The sequence below is a fragment of the Callithrix jacchus genome, chromosome 1, assembly GCF_049354715.1.
Source record: "Callithrix jacchus isolate 240 chromosome 1, calJac240_pri, whole genome shotgun sequence".
NCBI classification, from domain to species: Eukaryota; Metazoa; Chordata; class Mammalia; order Primates; family Cebidae; genus Callithrix; species Callithrix jacchus.
Window position 1 is genome coordinate 39427351 of NC_133502.1, and position 19170 is coordinate 39446520.

The following is a 19170-nucleotide window of genomic DNA, read 5'->3' on the forward strand; positions in this document are numbered from 1 at the left end:
CAATGTGCAGAAATCACAAGCATTCCTATACACCAATAACAGACTTAAAGAGAGCCAAATCAAAAATGAACTGCCATTCACAATTGCAACAAACAGAATAAAATATCTAGGAATACAACTAACAAAGGATGTAAAGCACGTCTTCAATGAGAACTACAAACCACTGCCCAAGGAAATAAGCGAGGACACAGATGGAAAAACATTCCATGCTCATAGTTAGGAAGAATCAATGTCATGAAAATGGCCACACTGCCCAAAGTAATTTATAGATTCACTGCTATTCCCATCAAGCTACCTCTGACTCTCTTCACAGAACTGGAAAAAAACACCTTAAAATTTATATGGAACCAAAAGAGAGCCCACATAGCCAAGACAATTCTAAGCAAAAAGAACAAAGCTGGAAGCATCATGCTACCTGACTTCAAACTATACCATAAGGCTACAGTAATCAAAACAGCATGGTACTGGTACCAAAAGATATAGACCAATGGAACAGAACAGAGGCCTCAGAGGGAATGCCTCACATCTATGACCATCTGATCTTTGACAAACCCAACAAAACAAGCAATGGGGAAAGGATTCCCTGTTTAATAAATGATGTTGGGAAAACTGGCTAGCCATGTGCAGAAATCAGAAACTAGACCCCTTCCTGACACCTTACACTGAAATTAACTCCAGATGAATTAAAGACTTAAACATAAGACCTAACATCATAAAAACTCAAGAAGAAAACCTAGGCAAAACCATTCAGGACATAGGCATAGGCAAGGACTTTGTGACTAAAACACCAAAAGCATTGGCAACAAAAGCCAAAATAGACAAATGGGATCTAATTAAACTCCAGAGCTTCTGCAGAGCAAAAGAAATAATCATTAGAGTGAACTGGCAACCAACAGAATGGGAAAAAATTTTTGCGATCTACCCATCTGACAAAGGGCTAATATCCAGAATCTACAAAGAAGTAAAACAGATTTACAAGGGAAAAACAAACAAACTCATTCAAAAGTGGGCAAAGGATGTGAACAGACTCTTTTCAAAAGAAGACATTTATGAGACCAGCAAACATGAAAAAATGCTCATCATCACTGGTCATTAGAGAAATGCAAATCATAACCACATTGAGATCCCATCTCACACCAGTTAGAATGGCAATCATTAAAAAATCTGGAGACAACAGATGCTGGAGAGGATGTGGAGAAACAGGAAGACTTTTACACTGTTGATGGGAGTGTAAATTAGTTCAACCGCTGTGAAAGACAATGTGGCAATTCCTCAAGGACCTAGAAATAGAATTTACATTTGACCCAGCAATCCCATTACTGGGTATACATCCAAAGGATTATAAATGGTTCTATCGTAAAGACACATGCACATGTATGTTCATTGCGGCACTGTTTGTTTACATTAGCAAAGACCTGGGACCAACCCAAATGCCCATCAATGATAGACTGAACAAGGAAAATGTGGCACATATACAACATGGAATACTATGCAGTCATAAAAAAGGATGAGTTCATATCCTTTGTAGAGACATGGATGAATTTGGAAATCATCACTCTCAGCAAACCCAATAACAGAAAATCAAACACCACATGTTCTCACTCATAGGCAGGTGTTGAACAATAAGATCACATGAACACAGGAAAGGAAGCATCACATACTGGGTCTGCTGGGGGTGACTAGGGGAGGGACAGCAGATGGTAGAGAGTTGGGGAGGGTTAACATGGGGAGAAATGCCAGATATAGGTGACAGGGATGGAGGCAGCAAAACACACTGCCATGTATGTACCTATGCAACAATCCTGCTTGTTCTACACATGTACCCCAGAACCTAAAGTGCAATAAAATATATATATATATAATTTAAAATAACCAGGATTGGGTCCACCGAATTTCAGCTTCTTATCTTTGCCCTCCTACTTAATCAAGTCACCTTGGTCAAGACCTTGACCTTGTAGAGCCTCTACCTTATCTGCAAAATTGTGTCAATTAAGTCAACTTCACATGGCAGTTAGAAACTCGAACAAGAGTATGTGCACCCAAAAAGAGTCCAATAGGATTAATGTTGCCCCGATGTATATTTTTCCTTGACAAGCAGAGCAGTTTTTTTAAAATATGAATTTGAGCTTATGAGGATAATTAATGTTACAGTTGGGCACAGTCCCCACCACTCCTTATTGTCATATAGCAGGCAGCTCAACACAGTGACATTATCTGCCTGGGCCCTGGGACATTTAAGTTTGCATCTTATATGTTTGACTGTCTTCTGTAATCATATAGCTATTGTACATTTTGTATATTTCCTTCAGGAGAGAATCATATCTTAATACCTTCAGGTCACAAACATATACAACAGAATGTCATGCAGACAGTGAGCTCTAAATAGAAGTTTCTAAAATGGACAGTGTCTTGATAGAATTTGTGGCACTCTATCATTCTCTATCATTCATACAGAGAAATCATTCTAACAAACCTGATCAAACTGCAAAACACTGATTTCCAGAGCAGAAGACACTAACTAGTCTTCCTTTGGCTTACCGGAGAACACTCAGGTTCTTTTAAAGAAATAATCTTCATGCCTGACTTGTTGTGAAAACCTGCATTTGTATTCCACAGCAATGGTCCAGGTCACGAACGTTTTACAAGGAAATCAAGTAAGTAAATCAATAGTACAGAAACTGTTTACCCTAGGGCCCATCTGCTACCCTGTGGTTCATTATAGTACTTAATATTGCCATGATTAGAGTTCCTCTCTTGTGAGTTAAATAAAGAAATCGTATTTTGAATGTATGAAAAGTCATTATATATTCATCTAAGTAACTTCCAAAGAATTTTTACACACCACTGAGTACTTGCATGGCACTGGAGGAGGTTCAGCTGGAATCTAAATCGCGATTTACAGGTCAGGCTAGCCACAGGAGAGAGTAAACAACAAGCAGAGTTATGTCAGACCTGTGATTCCAAACTTTCTCCTGCAGGCTGGGTGCCTTTATTTCTATCTGTTGTGAAAGAACAAAATATGTGCAAGACAATTGCACATTCCAGACCTCTTGTCATTGATTTACATAAATGGAAAAACCCACAAGTTTATATTGGTTCTACTTCCTTCTTCATAACTTGACAAGTTTTCTACAGTGGTTTAAATAATTCTTTTCAGCCAAAGCTTTCTGATTGTTCCTTCATATTAACTTTATTCCTCTTAGTATCCTATAATAGTATAATAAAGAACATTGGAGTCTTTTTTTTCCAGAAAAGCCTCCTAGGAGATTATTTAATAAATCATAAAAACCACACATTTCAGCAGCTATAAGAATTATAGCATGGAAAATTCCAAAGGTCTAGCTTTCAACAGCAGAGAGGTAGAGGATGGTTTACAAAGAAATCCCATATCAATATTACAAATAATTGCAATAAACAATACAGGCCCTGATCTCCCCAAGCCAAATAATTCATTTACATCTCAAAACTGTCTATTTTCTTAAAGACTATGTATTAAAATACAAATATCAAGGTTACATGAAGTATAAGCAAACAACTTGAAAAAATGGAAATTAAAAAACCTTCCAGAAAGCTAATTTAACTTTTAAAAAAACATGGAGGTAAAGAAAAAGATTAAACTGACATAGAATTTACTGTGCATGAACCCACATGAGCAAATCTTAATCAATGAGCAGAGAATTCAGCAAGTCCGAATGAGAGAGAAGAAAAGGTTTAAGAATGACAATCTGTAAAGGAATGATCCAAACAGCAAGAGAATTCTTTAAATCTCTCAAATAAAAAGACAGATGCCTGCATGACCTCACGCCCTCCCTTGTACTTGTTTCAATGTGACTGCCGATGTTTGTACTCTTCAAAGTTCCAAGCGTCATAAAACAGCTTTGTATTAGCTGAATGACTTGCTTTCAACTTCTGTATCATGGATTCCATTCAAATTCACTGTCCTTTCTCTACCTGAGGTGGAGGTGCAGGTTTGCCATTAAGAACTATCTAGAAAGGGGCAGTCTGCCCTGCAGGAGGCAAAGGAGCAGTCTTCAACTTCTTTGTACTAGTTTTAGATGGATGCTCCTCCTCCTCCTCATCAGAACCCTGACGGCCATACTTAGAAAAATGGGAGACCTTAAACACCCACGAACCAGTTTCAGGCCGGTATTCTTTAAACTTAGCTCCCTGTTTCCTTGAAACTGCTTCCAATCTTCCTTCATAGTTGAGAACAGCAAGGCGATCTGGGTTCTTTATTAAACAACGAGATGTTTTATCTGTTGGCCAAACTCCATCCAATGTAACTTCAGCCTTCCTATTTAGTCCTTCACCCACAGGTGGTTTTTTGTTATCATCTACGTAGACAACTACTTCCTTCCTTCGGATATGCACAATATCATCCAAATTTAGATTTGTCAAATTCACATCTCCTTTAAAATAGATTGAACCATAACCTTTCCGACCAATAGTGAAGTTAGAGACAATGCACTCTCCTTTTTCATTGGTAATTTTAGCAAGGTCATCCATAGATGGAATAGTATAGTAACCAACCTTAGTGAGAACGATACCTGCTGGATGCATACGGTAAGAATTATTTTCTATTTCTTCTCGGTCATCCTGAAGTGACTCATCATGAAAAGACGTTTCTTCACTGCTTCCTTCCAGCCAATTTCGCAAAGCAGCACGCATGTTTAACTTAACAATGGTATCATCCAAACTGCTGCTGTTGTGTTTATTTCCAGCACTTTCTGGGGTTTGAGGAATAGGTTTGGCAATAGGGTTATTATAAAAATGTGATACAAGGGAATCTTCATCTCCATCCTGCTGGTGATTCTCATCAACAGGTTTGCTCAGGAAACAAAATCTCTCTCCATTTTCTGGACACCCCGATGGTGAAGCTAGATTTTCTGAATCTCGATTAACAGGAGAAAAGAGACTGCTATTATTAAGGTTCTTCAAAACCAACTTCTGAATGCTCTTCTTGGGCACGAATGCTCCATTAGCTAGGGATGGTTCATCATCATCTAGCCCATCAAAGAGATGCGACTTGGCTGTGCCTGTTGTTTGTAAAGCCTTTGGCCGGACTCTAGTGGCACGGCGGGGTGTCAGTTTATAACGAGTAGGTGTAGTAAGAGCCTTCTGGACTGCTGGATCTGTTGGTTTCAATCTCTCTTCCTTCTTCTTAGGGTCCGACATGGGATTTTGGAAGAGAGGAGAGTCTCCAAAAGGTGAGTATGTTGGACTGTTGATGTGCTGCTGGAGAACAGCCTGCAGGGCAGCAGAAGCATTTGGATCTGTCAAAGCTACTGGGACCTGAGGGGCTCCAAAGCCCAAAGTGGCTGCCATAGTATTAAATCCAGAGGCCCCAAAGGCTCCTGTACAAAGAGGCCCTTCAATTTTAGGTTGGCTGTTTCCAAACAAAGATGCCTGTCCAGCACCAAGAGCTGTTCCAAATCCTGTACCAAGCCCAGTTCCAAGAGTACCAGGTGCTGGTTTACTTCCAAAAATACTATTCCCACTGATATTTGTGCCAAAACCAAAGAGCCCGCCACTGGTTGCACCAAATGAAGGTGTACTGGTTGCGCCGCTTCTAAATGTAGTAGGCTGGTTATTGCCAAACAGGGTCGAACCAACAGCACCAAACGCAGTATTTGTCTGCCCAAAGAGACCTGTTCCTGTTCCAAATGCTGTCCCAGTGCTGGTGTTTGGAGCTGTCCCCAAAAGACCTCCAGGCTCTGAGGCTTGAGTTACTCCAAATAAACCCATGGTGTTGGTGCTTGGCTGTCCTAGGGTGCTGGTATTACCAAAGGAAAAGACAGTGTTCTGGGTGGTAGTGGCCTGGCCAAATGGTTTGCTGAAGAGACTGGGAGTCTGCTGATTCTGCTGGCCAAAGAGACCACCTGGATTTGTTCCAAATCCAGTTGTACCAGCTTCAAAGGCAGTTTTGTTCTGACCATATGCAAAGCCTGAATTAGTGGTGGAGGAGCTGAAGAATCCTGTTGCACTGGAAGTGGCTGGAGAAGACCCAAAGCAGCCAGTTGTGGTACCGGCTCCCACCTGCTTCTGTGGGCCTTTCCTGTTAGCCTGATAATCCTCTAAGCGAAGTTCCTCTAGTGACTTGCTTTCAAATTCTTTCATAGCAGTAATACCCTGGTGCTTGGTACTTACGTCAGTGCTAACTCCAGCTTTGACCATAGTATCTGTACCAGTTGGAGGGTTAAATTTAATAGTAGTCCCAGTAGGAGCAGCTGTAAAACTACTTGGCCCAAAGAGGGAGCCAGATGTGCTGCCAAAAGGATTAAAGGTGGTATTTGTAGTTCCAAAGAGTCCTCCCCTGCTAGTACTGGTTCCCAAATTCCCAAAGCCAGTTGGTTTATTTTGTGCAAAGGCATTGTTTGGGGATGAGAAAAGACTGGTCCCTGTGCTTGCAGTTCCAATCAAGCTGTTTGATGTTCCTGTTGATGTACCGAACCCGAAGCCAGTGCTTGCGGAGGTAGCTGGCTGGCTAAACGAATTGGTTCCAAATAATCCTCCTGGTTTAGTCTGTGAGTTTCCAAATAGGCCTCCAGTATTGTTCCTAGAACCAAAAGCAGATGTTCCAAATGCCCCTCCACTAGTAGTGCCAAAGCCAGTATTCTGTCCAAATGTTGAAGTTGTTCCAAAGTCACCTGTGCCACCCCCAAAGGGTGTTCCAAATGATTTATTAAACATCTTCAAAGTGAGTCTTTGTTTCAGAGAGCGCGGTTCTGTGGGAGAGGGGACATGTCAGGCATCCGGGCCGGGTCCTGTCCGCTGCCGGCCGCTAACGGAGCCGCGCGCGGCCCCCATGAAACCGTTACCGCTGCCGCTACCACCACAGCTACCGACCACCGCTTCGGGCGCAGCGCGCAGAGGGCCAACTGCCTGGAGTCTAATTTTGCAAATAAAACGGGAGACAAAGTGATTGGCCCCAAATCCTAAGTTAGCACTAGCAACTGGTTGCCCTTCTCCGGACCTCTCCCACATCATACTGTTCAGACACATGTGGTCAGGGACCCAGGTCAGCAAGATGGGCTCCATCAGACGTAAGTGGTGCTCAGTGCAGGCCTGTCGGAGAGAATACATTTCAGCCTGGAGGCCTTTGACGACACATCTCTGAGAGAGATTCATTATTCTTGTTTTTACTCTATAGTGATCCCAAATATGTGGGCCATGAGTCCCCTGGAGATCTGGAGAGATATAAAAAGGGATAAATAATCCCTATTTTCAGAGCACATATACTCAATGTCTGTAGATTGTATGTAAATGTCTTACACATACAGCTGCTACTATTTTAAATTTTATGTAATTCATATGTACTGCTCTGATTTATGAAATGGCAATATTGAAGTGCTATTAAATTCATTACGGTCTTCTAATTATGGATTGCCACAATCATTCCATGATAAAAGTATAAATACTATTATATAGGGGTTATTGAAAAATAAATTAAGCTTTGTGCCTTCAGAAAGTTGAGACCCACTATTCTAAATGATACGATTAAGTTTATGTTACAAAATAAAATTGTATACAAGGAATCCAGTTTCTTTTTAGGTAATGAACATCTTGAAGCACACTTTTCAACACTTTTATGCTTTCAAAGTTTTATTATTTCCATTTATACCTTTCTGTGTCTACCTTTTTAAAGTTTTGTTTCCCAATAAATGCCTATTAAATAATTTTACTTAGACTTCTCAAGGTAAAAATATGCTTTTTATTAGGAATTTTGATTTTTAAAATTATTATATCCTTTCCATTCCAGTACTTAAAGACACCTAATGGGGACTTCTAGCTTTTATGCTTTTTTATTTTGAGTTTATTTTTAAAGCAATTGCAGAATCTCCAACACTGATTCCTCTGCATCAGAGTCTCTGATGCACACAATGAATATTCTACTCATTATATTTATTTTTTATCACTTTCTGACAATTAAGAACATTATACCTTACTTAGTTTAAAAACTGTGCTATAACCAGTTACATAGTCCTTTGTCTTACAACTGGCTCCATGACAGAAAAATATGACTGATTTTTCTTTCTTTTTCTTTTTTTTTTTTGAGACAGAGTTTTACTCTTGTTACTCAGGTTGGAGTGCAATGGTGCGATCTCGGCTCACGGCAACCTCTGCCTCCTGGGTTCAGGCAATTCTCCTGCCTCAGCCTCCCGAGTAGCTAGGATTAAAGGCACGTCCCACCATGCCCAGCTAATTTTTTGTATTTTTAGTAGAGATAAGGTTTCACCTTGTTGACCAGGATGGTCTCGATCCCTTGACCTCGTGATCCACCCGTCTCAGCCTCCCAAAGTGCCGGGATTACAGGTGTGAGCCACCGCGCCTGGACCCTGATTTTTCTGAAGAAAGAAGTATATGTCCCAGAGTTTACTGAGGTGATCCCGAAGCAAACTTACAGGCACGGCGCTGATTTCAATATAGCTTCCTACTGGCCAATCTCTGGACTCAAAAATCACTGTCCTACAATAGAAAAGTTGGGGAGAGGGCAGTCATCATTATGTGAATTATACTGGTCTTTTTCAATATTTGAAAAGTCTATAAGATACTACATTTAGAAGAAAATAAATTGCGATTCTCTTAATCTAGAAGGAAAAAAAGAAACTGAAGCTCCCTACGATAGCCATGCACCTGGCAGTGATGCATAATCGACACTGTTGAGATGGGTTCTGAGTATGATCGTTTTTATTATATTATCATTATTAGCATTTCACACATTAAATGCATAATAAAACCAAACCCTAAAATACTACATGTTCACTGGGCTTAATTACAGACCTTATGTTATATTTCAAATGCATTACACTCACGTGCACGCATGCGCGCACACACACGCAAACACGCTATCAATCCCTCTGAACACTTTGTCCACTTATTCCTTTGCTTAACTAATCGACCTTTGTAACCAAGAAAACAGTCCTGGATCTCCACCAAAAAATGGACAGCAGAAGTTTCAAAAACAAGCAATTATAAGATGTGTCCACAAATAAATTATTCCTCAAGATGATTACCAAAATCACCTGGGGCATTTTTACTTTTTAATGCAATTCTCATCTCTCATGACTAAAGTTTCAACAGGTCTTAGAGCGGGCCTAGGATCCATATTATTTTTAACCCATGAGGTAATTCCAATAATCAGAGAGGTTTAGGTACCACTTACTTAACCTTCTGTTTCTGGAATGTCCCATAGGGTCTAATCATCCTCTGGTATTTTTCTGAAAACCTACCAGAGTTACCAATGTCAGCAGCCAATGCTAGTCTTCCATGCCACCTGAAGTCCAGCCCGCAGCCCTCCTATTCTTTGTTTGCTAGCAATCAGAGAAATAGTACAGCACTTGCTTGGACTAATCAAATCTATTAGTTGGCCCTTATTGTCTACATGGGTTGTTTGTAATAATCATCTGTTCTGATGGTCACTACCTCAGCAAGGCCAGTTGTTCCGTATTTTCAATATTCACACTGGTACTGAGCAATGAGTGAGTGACATGTAGCCATTGTGAGTGATAACCTTGCTATTCTGCAGCAACTATCACGGATGCCAAGAAACAAAGGACAGAATAAAGAAGAGTACCAGTCTTTGTGCACTCCCAAGGCCGCAAGCAGTCCTCACAGTGACCATGTCACAGTGGATTTGGGAAGACCACAGAAGCCTAGTGATCCTCAGCTGGGAACTTGCCTTTGTTTGACATAAACATGTTCTCTCATTGAGTCAGTTTTAGTCCTAAGTGATACAGGTTTCCTGATGTTTGTATTTTGCTTTGGTTTGGTTTAGTTTCAGAGACTGCTGACCAGACTAGTAACTTTTGGTCAAACAGTAGCTGAGGCACCCAGTTCTTTTAGAAATCTAGATAAAATCAGAATTTTCACCGAGACTTTTACACCTTCTTGAGCTACTTTGCACTTTCCCAGAGTTTCTGTAAGGACTTGGCTCTGAAGTATTTCATGAAATTTGGCAGAATGGATTTCTTCAAGATGTTTGTGGTTACAGGGAGGGGCACACCGTGGGATACACAGACTTTCACCCAGCCACCCAGTCCCACTCTCCTGACTTTCCCCATTGTTATTCCTGTACTGTCTCCTAGCCCCCAATTCTGCCACCTCAAGGCAAAACAGTGCCAAAGTCTGGGTATTAGGTGGGATACGGGAGTGATTAGAGGCACGAGCTTTGTCTGGGGTCATACTGCCTGGATTTAAATCCCACCCGGTCAGCACTGTGACTTTGAACAAGAAAGACTGGGCTTTTAGCTATATCATTTGTTAATTGGGAATGATAACAATTGTGTTTTTTCCACTGGGTTTTTTGGGAGAATGTTCTGAGACCACACATTAAAGCACAAAGCTTGAATCTGGCATATCCCACAATATCCCCCAGGGGCACTTAATATTTGATGACTGAACTATGAAATGATACACCTGATTGACTCCCTGACTCATTAATTAGAATCAGAAATGGAATCCAGCTCAGTGTTTTATTATTAATATTCAACTAAATGCTTGGAGAAATCAAATACCAGTGATTTCAAGAAATTTGCATCTAGTTAGGAATACACTGTAAACACATGAGAGATCTGAGAGGCAAAATACAAGGTGATTAAATTAATAAAATAGACAATCGAAGTTAAGCAGAGCCATGTTCAGAGTTTGGTAGTAATATTCAAGGAAAGTAGTTTGGAGGAGACATTTTGAATTTGATGTTAAACACGCTAAGCAACTGAATGTGGCAAGTATGAGAGAAGAATATTTCAAATGGTGGACACTGTCAAGAAACATACATTGACGTACTTGGAAATTGCAGGTCAATGCAAAAACCTTAGCTAAGGTGAGTTGGGGAGGAGAAAATGGCAAACAGTAGAGACTGGATAGGAGTTTCTGTTGATTCCTATGGGCATTTGTAGCTGTAAGCTGCAGAGAGAGAGAGAGAGAGAATAGGAGAAGCGCTGGTAGAAAACAGCCTCCAGGAAGGATAAAGGAGTGTGGAATGTGGGCCTGAGTTCTGTAGGATGAATGGAGACAGTACAAGTTAATCAAATACTATTCCAGAAGTAAAGTTATGACAATATTTAACATAATTTTAATTTCTATCATTTCATGATATCAGAATCACTCAAACACAGAGGAAAATGTTTCCATGGCATTATCCTTCATGACTATAACAATGGAGTGGACCATATGCATTCACCCAGGGGGCTGTGAGAAAGAGGAACTCCAGGAACCAGCAAAAAATAAGAGCAGTCTGGCTTAGAAGCAGTCTGATCTGCATTACATCCTAGCTCTGCCAGTTGCTAACTGGGTAATCACTGGGCAAGCTACATAACCTCTGTGAGCTTCAGGATCCTTCTGGGTAGAATGTGGACAATGCCCACCTTTTACAGCTGTCGTGGTGATTAGAGGTAACACGTACTGCACAGTGTCTTGCACACAGTAAGCACTCAATAAATGCTAGACGTTATTGTGGCATGAAATGCATGTCATTGAACCCAAACAACATTAAGGGCTAGAGTTGAGAGTACTCAAAGGCCCTATCAGAAACATCGGATTTTGTTTTACTTAATTTTTTTAATTTTTAAGTTTGTATTAAAATTTTTCATTATTTACCCTGTGTGAGATACAGAAGCAACCAGGGGTTGTATTTGCCTGCCCCCTAGTGGTGAGACTAACCTACTTCAGACATGCTTCCTAACGTCTCATTTTATTGACTAGAAACCCAAGGGCTGAAGAGGTAAAGTGACTTCCCCAAGATCACCGTGTTTTAAAAGGCGGCCCTGGAGTTCCGGTCTTGGCACTCCTCATCATGTTATTTTCTAACCACAGCAGGGCTTCAGAGATCCGAGGTAAGTTTAAGCTGGACGTTTAATGGATAAAAAGTACGGATCTCCCTCCCATCACCTCTCTTAAGCAATAAGGCTCTTTTTCCTTGTGTAATGAAAGAGTTGAAACAGCCAGCCCTCCCACCACCGGGAGCCTGGCGTAAATAAAATGGTTTCTGACAAACAAAGGGAAGCTTGCCGTGCTTGTGATCAGAGAACGCTGAGCTCCCTTGGGGCAAAAGAAGCCAAGTTGATGCATATTTTTTAAATCGTGATTCAGGGGTCACCAAGCACATATTTTACAAGGAAAGTGACAGAGGTTGAATAGAAAAGCTAAAGGCTCTCACCCTGGGGTCTGAGCTGGGAATAGTTTGCAGCCACATGAACTGGTTTGAATCTCTTAAATGTCTCTTAAGTGATCTTTGACTAATCTTCACAGACTACATTTTGTCATCTTGCCTTTGAGAACCAATACTTAGCTAAAAAAGAAAAAAAAAGAACTATATCTGAGTACCAAATGGCAAGATTTTCAAAAGGAAAGGTTGTTTTATACATAACAGAGTTTTATATAAATGCAAGATGTTACTATTTTCACATTGCAATATACAGTGGGTTGTAGATAAAAATCTACAACTTCGGGTAAATGTCTGTAACTCAGTTCTGTTCTGAAGAAGGCTTTTAACCTCTGTGAGCCTCACTTTACTCATCTTAAAATATAAATATTCACTTTACAGGTTAGTAATGAGAGTTCATGGCACATTGTCTGTGTTCGAGAAATGTTGGTTGAATCTAAAATGAAAGCAACCAAGCCTCAATTTTCTTCCTTCACTGTCTTCCCTAAAACCATAAAAATAAGCAAGCCAGAAACTAGAGATGAAACTCAAGTCAGCCAATTTGAAATTTTTATCAGAGATTTCGTTGATAGACAAGATTAAAAGCACAGCTCTGCAGATTTATAGGTGGGTAAATAGCCCTTAGTAAACCCAGATCCATTCACGTGACAAGATGGCCTGGCTATAGTGAGACGAATACCTGCCTTTTCTTTTGAAATTTAGGAAAGAGAATTTCCCAAGTTTTAGGGTTTTTCAAACTGTTTTCTCTGAAACAATAAGGTTTTGGCGGGTTGGTGATACTAGGAGAAGGATAAGCAGCCGGGCTTCTGGGAGCCCCTGATTCTCTGCATCAACCTAAGTATCCACACTTTGTATGATTTTATATGGGGGAAAAATTTCTGCTCTAAGACAACTTTTTGAAAATATGACCACAATCCTTATGAGGCCTGGTAGATACATCTATCTTGATTTGTTGGGCCTTTTTACATGTTCCAGAAGAGGCACCATGAATCCCAACCAATTCTCTTATCAGCGAGGACTGAGGATCACAGAGGGAAAAGGCTGAGAAGAAACACAGAGAGATCATTAAAGTAGCTTGCTGGTGGGTACGGGAGGCTGGGGAAGGGATAACGGGGAAAGAAGACACGTTGATCAAAGAGTCCAAAGTTTGAGTCAGACGGGAGGAATCAGTTGGTGATCTGTTGCACAGCATGGCGACTACAGTAAATCATCATGCATTGCATATTTCAAAATTGCTAAAAGACTAGAATTTAAATGTTTTCCACACACACACACACAAAAATAAGTATGTGAGGCCACAGATTTTTTAATTAGCTTGATCTCATTATTCTACAAGGTAAACCATATATCAAAACATCACATAGTATCCCATAAATATTTACAATTACTACTTGTCAATTAAAAACTTTAAAAAATAAAGGAGCTGGCAAGGACTGAATACTTACTTTGTGCCAAGTCACTGTCCTATGTCCGAAATGAATTTGGTGATTGCTCATAACAACTGCGTGATTTGTGTACTGCTGCTATGATCCCCATTTTACAGAGGAAGAAAACGGAGACACAGAGAGATTAACTTGCCCAGAGAGTGAGCAATGGCGTCCACAACAGGAAATTTGGTGCCAAAAGCTGCACTTTTAGCCTCTCTGTTAGATTGTTTCTCATGCAAGTAAGTGTAACTATGAAGAAAAACAGTCAGCTCCAGTGTTGTCGGGAGTGCACCCCGCTAGACAAAGGGTGATAGGCTATTAGAGGATCCAACTTCTCTACATTTTCCACCGAAGAAACCCTAACTGAAGAAGAGGTGATGTCCCTAAAGCAGGCCTATGCAAGGGACAAATTCTCCTAGAAGTTTGTTTTAGCTTAAACAACAAATCATATGTGGCTAAGCACAGTAGCTCAAACCTATAATCCCAGCACTCTGGGAGGCAAAGGTGGGAGGATCTCCTGAGCCCAGGATTCAAGAACAGCCTGAGAAACATAGTAAGACCCCCCATCTGTACAAAAAATAAAAATGCCAGGTTTGATCATGCATACCTGTGGTCCCAGCTACTTGGGAGACTGAGACAGGAGGATGGCCTGAGCCCCCTGGGAGGTCGAGGATGCTTTGAGCCGAGAATGTGCCAATGGACTCCAGCCTAGGTGATAGAGTGAGACCCTATCTCAAAAAAAAAAAAAAAAGTCACATGCAATCTGCACACTTTACAAATGAGAATTGTATTTTTAAAAATATTTCAGCGTTAAGATGACTAGTAACTTACCAGTGAAATCACCTAACCCTGCCTCCCCTTTATCCACCACCACACTTCCAGTGAAATCATTCCCAAAGCCACGGTGTTTAGCCCATGTTTTCATGACATACCTGCTGGTGAAGCACAAATGCAAAAGATGGGAAATCTGTTCACTATGGTCTGTTCAGTATGTTTTGAACACTGGGTTATATTAAGTTATTCTCCCAAACAAATCCGATGCTCCGGATCTCCTTTTCCCTCAATGACTTAACAGTAGGGCAGGAATATCTTCCCATTGCCCTAGAGGTGGATTATCATGGAGCTCATGAATCTTAAGGTTTAGGCCCCTTAATTGGACACTAATGCATTGACAAAGTCATAAGAGTTTGTAAAGTCGGCAAAAGAAAAATATCTTAACCACAATCAGTTGAGATCCCTGTCTCTTTTCATTTTGACTTTCCCTCTATTACATCTTCCTTCTCGTTCTTCCTTCTTGTATATCATCTTGGGGCAGCTGTGTGCAACTTTCTTGGAGAAGCAAAAGTTGATTTAAAGATGTATCATTTGTGTGAGTGAGACAGTCATGTGGCTTGCAGTCACTTCTGTGTATTACTAGCTGTCTAGGAACAGAAATGGTTTCAAGGAAATGACTGTCCTACTCTGTGCCGACACACCCTGCCATACTGTACATGAGGATGTAAGGCAATAATCAAATGAGTTATGAATAAAAATGTGGCAGCCTGCTTTAGGACTGTTCAGCAATAGGAAAAAACAAGGTTTGAAATGAACAAAATCAGAAGCTAATCTCTGAAAATGCCTCCAAATATTACAGCTCATATGTGAAGAAAATTTCTAAGATGTTTTCCCAATTTTGAGAGTCTCAGAAATTTACATGGCATAACCAAAAAGAAGTGTAAAGCTGAAAGAAATGCATAAACTGTCAATATTTGGCTCAACTATGCTAAGAGAAAGACTAAATTATCTATTATCCATCAGAAACGTATGAAGAAGCAGAGTGTCACCAAAACTGTAGGAAAAGTGATACTTACAGATGTGTCAGGCAGTTAATGAATAAAAATGTCCTTACTGGACTCTGATGCATACACCTTTATCGGCTTTTTGAATTTTGGAATTTCATGGGATTTTCTTGTTCTAAATATTCACATTTGCACCTAAGTCTGTATTCTCTCTTAAAGAGGGTGACAATTTTTTGTAAGTTTCAGATTTCAACAATCTGTACCTGCCCCTACCTGACCTGAGCCTTAGCCCTCCAGTGTCCTCAGAGCACCTGTATACTCTTCCTTTTGCCTGGAATATTCTTCCCCTAGAAAGGTGCACATCTCATTCCTTCACTTCATTCAGGTTTCCGCTAAGACATCAGCATACTCAATTTCCCAAGCAAATTCCCATCTAAAATAGAATCCCCTAGGACCCTCGTGTGCTTTTGGAAGGAATGTAAATTAGCATAGCCACTATGGGGAACAGTATGCAGGTTACTCAAAAAGAGTAAAAATAGAACTACCATATGATCCAGCAGTCTCACTGCTGCGCATGTATCCCAAAGAAAGGAAAGCAGCATGTCAAAGAGAGACATGCACGCCCATGTTTATTGCAGCACTGTTCACAATAGCCAAGATAGGAAATCAGCCTAAGTGTTGATTAATGGATGAATAAAGAAAATGTGGTACATACACACAATGGAATATTTTTCACCCATACAACATAATGAAATATTGTCATTTGCAACAATATGGATGGAACTAGATGACAATATGTTAAGTGAAATAAGCCAGGAAGAGAAAGACAGATTTTGCATATTCTCACTCATAAGTGGGAGCTAAAAATTTAAACAATTGAACTCATGGAGACAGGGAGGAGAATAATGATTACCAGAGGCTGGGAAAGGCTGTGGGGAGGATAAAATGGGGATGGTTAATGAATACAAAAATACACACAGGGTGACTATAGTTAACAATATCTTGTTGTACATTTAAAAATAACGAAAAGGGTGGAATTGGAATGTTCCCAGCACAAAGAAATAATAAATGCTTGAGGTAATAGATACCCCAATTACCCTGACTTGACATTACACACTGTATGCTTGTATCAAAACATCACATGTACTCCCTAAATATGTACAACTATTATGTATTCATAGAAATTAAAAATAAAACAAAGTAAATAGAATCCCCTGTATTCCTCACTACTCTCCATTCTTTTATATCACTTTACTTCACAGTATTTACCATCCGATGTGTCCCCCCACTATCATATAAGCTTCATAAGAGGGGTGACATCCTATTTTGTTCACTGCTTCATCTGTATTATTGAGATCGGTGACTGGCACACAGTGGACACTCGAATATTTATGGGTTGAATGAATAAACAAAAATGTGAGATATGTACATGTGTGCATGCAGATTTACAGAGGCATGATTGACAGATGGAGCGAGATGACAGATAGATAGGTAGGTAGGTAGATAGATAGATAGGTAGATAGATAGATGATAGATAGATAGATGATAGATAGATAGATGATTGATAGATAGATAGATGATAGATAGATAGATAGATAGATAGATAGATAGATAGATAGATAGATAGATATCCAAACCCATGGAATGGAAGGGTTGGTCTGGGCTCAAGAGCCATGAAAATCCAAGTCAGAAAAGGAGCAGGAGTTCCCACCTTCCTGGGTCCCTATGCCTTTGTCCAGCCAGGTCATCCCAGCTTGCATTTTAACCAATGGCAACTCCAGGAATTTACTCCTATTTTTCTCAGAGAAGCCCCAAGTAGTCATCTAAAAAGAATAAAACTTTTAGTTTAAAAACGGGCAGTTTTTAAAGTCAAGACCCCAGTGACCTGGCAAATACTTGCCTCTCCCACAGGGTCACAGAGAAATGACTTCAGCAAAATCCCACCCGCCAAAGGTTGTTGCCTTATTGTCTGGGGGATTATTGAGATTCCTGAAACCTGACAGCCTCTGTCAAAGCTGCCAGCTAGTTCCGGGAAAATCAAGGACTCTCCAGGCCGCTGTATAATGAGCTAAAGCGTTCCTAAGTCAGCTTTCGTGCAAAAAAAAAAAAAAAAAAAAAAACAGTCTTGTGCAAACCTCTAATAGAGGAATTAGGACGTAGTTCCCCCACATTGCAATGGACCACATTTGCTCCTACGAGGCCATGATCATTGAAATGTCCTGTTAATCCCTCAGCCAGTGTCCTGCAGGACTCGGCGCTGAGGTGTCCCCAGACTACCAATATGGAGTGATCAGTGGTTCAAAGGCTGACTAAAAACTTGTAAAACTGGAAAGGGAAATGGGGGGAATGAGGAAACCCGCAGTATTTTTTTTTCCCGTCTGTGCTAACACTGCCACCTAGTGTTACGAATACAAAGAACCTGCAAAATCAAAATTCTCACAAAGCAATGCAGATTTGTATTTGTAGAAAGAATTAGAACACTTATGTGTATTTATATGTTTGAAAGTAAAAATTTTAAGTTTTTCTAATAGCTCATGGAAGGACTGACGCACATATGCCTGTCTTTATGGCTGGGTTTGTCACACATGGTATAGAGAACATGACATATTCTGAAGGCAAATGGGAGTTCCACACTGTGCAGAGGTTAATATAGGTGCTCTCTTGATCATTTGCTTTCAGCATGTTGTGATATATTGTGGCATCACCCTGCAAGCAGCATTTTTAAAAACGAAGCATGAAAAACATGAAGAAAAATTCCCACAGTATTTTTCAGTGATGTTTACTGTCAAGTAAGGTTTCAACCTATCCTGATAGGATATAATATACTGTCTATAAGATAGATGCTTAGAAGCTTCTGATATTTTATTATGCAGTAGCAGATGACAGAGGTGAATACCCTCACTCTTCCTTCCATTAACCTGAAATGAGGTTAAAATGACTGAAATAACATATTGAAAATAACATGGAGATGCCTTTGTCAGCAAATTTTGCTGGGAGATTCACAGAAAACACTGAAATCCGGGAGAAATGAGTATGAAAACAACTAATTCAGTGTGGGAGGTTTGCTACACAGTGCGTTTATCCCTAACGTATCTCAGCTGATGATATTTGCAAAATTCTGTTGACAAAATAAAGAAGTGCTACTACTAATGAGCCATCCAAAGAAAAACATTCCAGAAGACAAATATAAACAATAAATTACTTCTGTATTAAAAACAATATATGATAAGATTATAAGCTTACTGTAACATTGACGGAATCGCTGTTTTGGAATAAAAAGATTCCAGAATAAGGTTTAGAGAGCCTCAGATTTCATCGTTATTAAAATGCTATCTTTACTGTATAATTTGTTGCAAGTTTTAGGCTCAAAGAAATGGAAGCCAGAAATGTATAAATGTGGTTAATTTTATAAAAACAAGGTCTTTACTAGAGTAGAATAACACTTTGAAATGAGATGAGGAATGACCTTGAACATTTTGTTTTGTTACAAAATTGTTTGATGGCTTTGTTTTCATTACTTTGGCCATAGTTGAAGATGTTCTGCATTTTTTCTTTTTCAAAAAAAAAAAAAAAAAAGCTTTCCAAATTTGTTGACCTTTTCCTTGATAAATAGTTGTCATACTTTTCCTAACAGATATTTAACATGCAAACACATGGGCAGGGTGCGGTAGCTAACACCTGTAATCCCCATTCTCTGGGAGGCTGAGGCGGGTGGATCGCAAGGTCAAGAGATTGAGACCATCCTGGCCAACATGGTGAAACCCCATCTCAACTAAAAATACAAAAATTAACATGGCATGGT

The 19170-nt window shown here is 39.9% G+C and overlaps 1 pseudogene across 1 annotated transcript; it reads right to left on the minus strand.

Annotated features, from left to right (window-relative positions):
* Positions 1 to 1854: 1854 nt before the first annotated feature.
* Positions 1855 to 6876, minus strand: LOC100406506 (nuclear pore complex protein Nup98-Nup96 pseudogene; annotated as a pseudogene). The gene has a single exon (XR_013525694.1). The product of XR_013525694.1 is annotated as a nuclear pore complex protein Nup98-Nup96 pseudogene (transcript).
* Positions 6877 to 19170: the final 12294 nt, after the last annotated feature.